General features: G+C 54.0%; 1 long non-coding RNA gene across 1 annotated transcript; it reads left to right on the forward strand.

The window, feature by feature from the left end:
- Positions 1-690: 690 nt before the first annotated feature.
- Positions 691-1,976, forward strand: LOC139825547 (uncharacterized). The gene is made up of 2 exons (XR_011735643.1): positions 691-1,556; positions 1,813-1,976. It is a non-coding gene; the product is annotated as an uncharacterized lncRNA (long non-coding RNA).
- The last annotated feature ends 4,626 nt before the right edge of the window (positions 1,977-6,602 follow it).

The raw sequence follows: 6,602 nt of genomic DNA on the forward strand, positions 1-6,602 counted from the left end.
TTCTGATTGGGCAGGCCCGGCTCGATTGGTTGATCCCCTGGTGTTGACCAACCAAGTGGCTTTTGCTAAATGTGAATCCCAGTTTTTAAAGGCTCCACCACCCAGTGCCTTTAGTGTAGTTTTTAACAAACCATTGCACCTTTCAGTTTTCCCAGAGGCTGGTGCATGATATGGAATATGATACACCCACTCAATACCATGTTCTTTGGCCCAATTGTCTATAATACTGTTTTTGAAATGAGTACCATTGTCTGATTCAATTCTTTCTGGCGTACCCGGCCACCAAAGGACTTGCTTCTCAAGGCCCAAGATGGTATTTCGGGCTGTAGCAGGAGGTACGGCAGATGTTTCCAACCATCCGGTGGTTGCTTCCACCATTGTAAGTACATAACGCTTACCTTGACGTGTTTGTGGAAGTGTAATATAATCAATCTGCCAAGCTTCTCCATACTTACACTTTAACCATCGCCCCCCATACCATACAGGCTTTAACCGTTTTGCTTGTTTGATTTCGGCGCAAGTTTCACATTCATGAATAACCTGTGAAACAGTGTCCATAGTTAAATCCACCCCTCGATCACGAGCCCATTTTCATGTTGCATCTCTACCTTGATGCCCTGAAGCACCATGGGCCCACCGAGCTAAGAAAAGTTCACCTTTATGTTGCCAGTCCAAGTCCACCTCAGCTACTTTAACCTTAGCAGCTTGATCTGCTTGTTGGTTGTTTCGATGTTCCTCGGTGGCTCGACTTTTAGGCACATGAGCATCTACATGACCAACTTCCCCAGGCAGGCTCTCCAGCCGAGCAGCAATGTCTTGCCACAGCGTGGTTCCCAATGGTTTCACCTCTGCGCTGCCAGTTGCTTTTCTTCCATTGCCGTAGCCACCCCCACAAGGCATTTGCTCCCATCCATGAGTCAGTATAGAGACAAAGCATTGGCCACTTCTCTCGTTCGGCAATGTCCAAAGCCAGCTGGATGGCTTTCACTGCTGCAAACTGACTGGATTCACCTTGTCCTTCAGTGGCTTCTGTAACTTGTCGTGTGGGACTCCACACAGCAGCTTTCACCTTCGATGTTTTCCTACAGACGACAGGATCCACCTGTGAACAGTGCACACTGCTTATCAGTCTCTGAAAGCGGATTATATGGTGGTGCTTCTTCAGCACGTTTTACTTCCTCCTCATCTGCAGACATCCCAAAGTCTTTGCTTTCTGGCCAGTCTGTAATCACTTCCAAGATCCCTGGACGGTTGGGACTCCCAATTCGAGCTCATTGCGTGATCAGTGCAATCCATTTACTCCATGTAACTTCGGTGCCATGATGTGGAGAGGGAACCGTCCCTTTGCACACCCAGCTCAGCACCGGCAGTCGAGGTGCAGGAGGAGCTGTGCTTCAGTGCCCATCACTTCTGAAGCAGCTCCAACTCCTTCATATGCTGCCAGTATCTCCTTTTCAGTTGGAGTACAGTTGGCCTCAGATCCTTTGTATCCTCGACTCCAAAAACCTAAGGGTCGACCTCGGGTTTCTCCTGGTGCTTTGTGCCAGAGGCTCCAGGTAAGTCCATTATCTCCGGCTGCGGTGTAGAGCACATTTTTAACATCTGGTCCAGTTCGGACTGGTCCCAGGGCCACCGCATGAGTTATCTCACGCTTCATTTGTTCAAAGGCTTGGCGTTGTTCAGGGCCCCACTCAAATTGGTTCTTTTTACGAGTCACTCGATAGAGAGGGCTCACAATGTGGCTGTGGTCAGGAATGTGCATTCTCCAAAAACCTACAACGCCCAAGAAAGTCTGTGTCTCCTTTTTATTAGTAGGTGGAGACATTGCTGCAGTTTTGTTGATCACATCCACTGGGATCTGACGACGGCCATCTTGCCATTTTATTCCTAAAAACTGGATCTCCCGTGCATGTCCCTTGACCTTGCTTCGTTTTATGGCAAAACCAGCATCCAAAAGAACAGGAATTATTCTCTCACCTTTTTTGAAGACTTCTTTCGCTGTGTCGCCCCATACGATGATGTCATCAATGTATTGCAAGTGTTCTGGAGCTTCACCTTGCTCCAGCGTGGTCTGGATCAGCCCATGGCAGATGGTAGCACTGTGGTCCCTGGGGTCATTGGTTGGGTCATGGAGTCACTGGTTGGGTGATGGGGTCATTAGTTGAATAATGGGGTCATTGGTTGAATGATGGGGTCATTGGTTGAATGATGGGGTCATTGGTTGGGTCATGGGGTCACTGATTGCGTGATGGGGTCATTGGTTGAACGATGGAGTCATTGGTTGGGTTGTGGAGTCACTGATTGGGTGATGGGGTCACTGGTTGGGTTCAGGATTGGTTGGTTGGATGATGATGATGGTGGTTGGATGATGATGGTGGTATGATGATGATGTTGGTGGTTGGATGATGATGGTGGTGGTTGGATGATGATGGTGGTTGGATGATGATGGTGGTGGTTGGATGATGATGGTGGTGGTTGGATGATGATGGTGGTTGGATGATGATGGTGGTGGTTGGATGATGATGGTGGTGTTTGGATGATGATGGTGGTTGGATGATGATGGTGGTTGGATGATGATGGTGCTCTATGCCAAGGATGCACGGAGCATCTGGGCCAGTCACAACAGGATGCTTTTGGATATTGGGGTGCAGGGCTTTGGTGTGAAGGTTCGGGAGACAGACTTTTGGGTGCAGGGATTTGGGCACCAAGAGTTCTGGGTGCAGCATTTGGGTCTGCAGGGTTCAGGTGTTCAGGACCTGGGGGTGCAGGACTTGTGGGCTGGAGGATTTGAGCGTGCAGGGATTTGGGGTGAGGGATTTCAGGGTGCCAGTTATGGGAGGGAAGGATCTGGGGTGCAGGGTTAAGGGGTTTAGGATTTTGGGGTGCAGAGTTTAGGGTGCACGTTCTGGGCATGTATGATTTGAGAGTGCAGGGCTTTGGGGTACAGGATTTGGGGTGCAGGGTTTTGGGGTCAGGATCTGGGGGTGCAGGGTGTTGGGGAGAAGGATTTGGGGGTGCAGCATTTTGGAGTGCAGGGTTTGGAGGAGGGAGGTTTTGGGGGTGAAGGATTTGGTGGTTCAGGTTTTGGGGGTGCAGTGTTAAGGGCGTGGAGGATTAGGGGTGCAGGATTTGTGGGGTTCAGGATTTGGGGCTCCAGGGTATGGGAGGGAAGGATCTGGGGCTTCAGGATTTGGGGGTGCACCGTTTGGGGGTGCAGGGTTTAGAAGTCAGGTCTAAGAGTGCAGAGTTTGGGGTGCAGGGATTTGGGGGGAAATTTAAGGTTGCAGAGTGGGGTGCACAGGACTGGGGCACAGGATTTGGGGGTGCGGGGTTTCAGGGTTCAGGATTTGGACGTGTGGAGTTTTGGGGTGCAGGGGATGGGGGTGAAGGATTTGAGGCTGCAGGGTGGTGGGGGAAGGATTTGGGGGTGAGAGATTTGGGGTGCAGGATTTGGGGGTGCAGAGTTTTGGGAGGCAAGGATCTGGGGCTGCAGGATTTGGGGGTTCAGTGTTTAGGGCAGCACAATCTTGGGGTGCAGGGGTTTGCACTGAAGGGTTTGGTAGAGCAGGATTTGGGGGTGCAGGACTTTCGGGTGAGGTTGGGGGTGCAGGGGTCGTGTGTTCAGGGATAGGGGTGCAGGATTTGAGGGTGCAGGGCTCTGGGTGCAGAGTTTGGGAGTTCAGGGTTTGGGGTGCAGGGTTTTTGGCAGGAGGATCTGAGGGTGCAGGATCTGGGGGGCAGGATTTGGGGTTCAGCATTTTCAGTGCAGGTTTGGGGGGACTTGATTTTAGGGTGCTCGCTTTGGGCTGCAGGATCTGGGTGCAGGATTTAGGGTTCGGGGTTCAGGGATGCAGTGAAGTGCGGGATCTGGGGTGCTCGATTTTGGGGTGCAGAGTCTTGCAGGAAGGATGTGGCGGTGCAGGGTTTAGGGTGCAGAATTCGGGGGTGTAGGGTTTTAGGGAGAAAGGCTTGGGGGTGCAGGTCTAGGGGGGTAAAATTTGGGGGCAAAGGGTTTGAAGGAGCAGGATTTGGGGTGCAGGATTTGGGGGTGCAGGGTTTGGGCGTGCAGTGCTAAGGTGGTGGAGGGTGCAGGGTTTGTAGTGAAGGTTTTGGGGTGCAGGATCTGGGGGTGCAGGATTTGGGCATGAATACTTTTGGGGTGCAGGATTTGAGGGTGCAAAATCTGATGGTGCAAGGTTTGGGTGTTCAAGATGTAGGCGAGCAGGATCTTGGGTTTTGGGGCACAGGGCTGGGTGAGGCCAGATTTGGGGTGCAGGTCTGGGTGAGGGATCTGGGGGTGCAGGGTTTGGTAGTGCGGGAATTGAGGGTGCAGAGTTTGGGGGGCAGGGCTTGGGGGAGCAGGAGTTTGGGGTTCAGAACCTGTGGGTGCAGAGTTTGGGGTGCAGAACCCGTGGGTACCGGGTTTGGGGAGGCAGAATTGGGGGTGCAGGGTTTTGGGGTTCAGGACATGGGGTTGAGGATTTGGGGGTGCAAGGTTTGGAAGTGCATTGATTAGGGGGAAGGATTTAGGGTGGTGGGATTTGGGGGCACGGGGTTTGGGGGTCAGCATTTGGGGGTGCAAAGCTTAGGGGGCAGCGTTTTGAGTGCAAGTTGGGGGAGGACTTGATTTTAGGGTGCAGGGTTTGGGGTGCGAGTTTGGGGATGGCAGCATTTCGGGTATACAGTTTGGGGGTGCAGGGTTTTGGGGAGCAGTATCTGGGGGTACAGGATTATGGGATGTACAGGGTTTGGGGGCGCAGGGTTCAGGGTTGCAGGGTTTGGTATCACAGGTTTGGGGGGTTCGTGGCTTGGGAGGAAGGATTTGGGGGTGCAGAATTTAGGGGTGCACGTTTTAAGGGTGCAGAGCTTAGGGGGAAGAATCGGAGATGTAGGGGTTTTGGGGACATTATCTGGGGGTCAGGATTTGGGGTGCAGGGTTTTGAGGTGCAGGGTTCAGGTGTTCAGGGTTTGAGGGAAGGATCTGGAGGTGCAGGGTTTTGGAGTGGAGGATTTTGGGGTGCAGGGTTAGTTGGGATTTGGGGTTGCAGGGATTTGGGGTGCAGGGTTTGGTGGTGCATTGGTTTTGGGGGTGGAGGACTGGGGGACACAGGGTTTCAGGGTGCAGGATGTGGGGGTGCAGGATTTGGGAGTGCAGAGTTGGGGGGCAGAATTTTTGGTGCAGGGCTTTGGGGTACAGGACTTGGGGGTGCAGGGGTTTGGGTGGGGAATTTGGGGTGCAGGGTGCTGAGGAAGGATCTGGGGGTGCATTGTTTGGGGGGCTGGATGAGGAGGTGCACGATTTAGGGCTGCAGAGCCTGGGGGACAGGGGTTTGTTGGCAGAATGTGGGGGTGCGGGGTTCTGGGGTGCAGAGTTTGGGAGATCAGGGGTTTGGGGTGCAGGGGTTTGGGGGGAAATTTAACGTTGCGCAGTGTGGGTTGCATTGGTTTTGGGGTGAAGGATTTGGGGGTGCGGGGTTTGGGGGTCAGGATCTGGGGGTGAAAGGCAGTGGGGAAGGATCTGGGGGTGAGATATTTGGGGTGCAGGGTTTGGGATGCCAGGTTTGGGGTGAAGGGTTTGGGGGCAAGGATCTGGGGTGCAGGATTAGGGCAATCAGGGCTGGGGGGGTAAGTTTGTGTGGGGCAGAATTTCGGGGTGCAGGGTCTGGGTGGGCAGGATTTCGGGGGATCCGGGCTTGGGAGTGCAGGATTTTGGAGTACAGGGTTTGGGGGTGCAGGCTTGGGGAGGCAGAATTTGGGGGTGCAGGTTTGGAAGGGTCAGGACCTCGGGGGGCACAGTTTGGACAGCACAATGGGGGGTGCAGGATTTGGGAGAGAAGGATCTGGGGGGGCAGGGTTTGGGCTGAAGGGTTTGGTAGGGCAGGGGTTGGGGGAGCAGGATTTGCGGGTTCAGAACCTGAGGGTGCAGGGTATTGGGGAGCAGGATCTAGAAGGGCAGGGTTTGGGGGTGCAGGATTTTGGGGAGCAGAGTTTGGGGGTTCATGACGTGGGGATGGAGGAATTCGGGGCGCAGGGTTTGTGGGTGCAGGGTTCACATGTTTAGGACCTGGGGGTGCAGAATTTAGGTGTGCAGGGGTCTGGGGTGCTGGGTTTTGGGGTGCAGGATCAGGGGGTGCAAGGTTTGGAAGTGCAGGGTTTTGGGGCGCAGGGTTTGGGAAATCAAGGTTTGGGGTTCCAGGATTTGGGGGTGCAGTGTTAGGGGGTGAATGCTTTCGAGGGGCAGGGTTTGGGGGTGTATGATCTGGGGGTGAAGGGTTTCAGGGTGCAGGGTCAGGGGGAAGGATTTGGGGGGCAGGGTTAGGTGGGATGTGGGGCTGCAGGGTTTAAGCGTGCAGGATTTTGGGGTGTAGGGGTTTGTAGTGCAAGGTTCGGTAGGGCAGGATTTGGGGGTGCAGGGCTTTGGGGTGAGGGATTTCAGGGTGCAGGGTTTGGGAGGGAAGGATCTGGGGGTACAGGTTTTGGGGCTTCGGGCTTTTAGGGTGCAACTTGTGGAGTACGGGGTTTCGGGGTGCAAGGTTCCGTGGTGTGGGGTTTGAGGGTGAAGGATTTGGGGAGACAGAATTGGGGGTGCAGGGTTTGGGATT

Source organism: Patagioenas fasciata, chromosome 24 (genome assembly GCF_037038585.1).
Source record: "Patagioenas fasciata isolate bPatFas1 chromosome 24, bPatFas1.hap1, whole genome shotgun sequence".
NCBI classification, from domain to species: Eukaryota; Metazoa; Chordata; class Aves; order Columbiformes; family Columbidae; genus Patagioenas; species Patagioenas fasciata.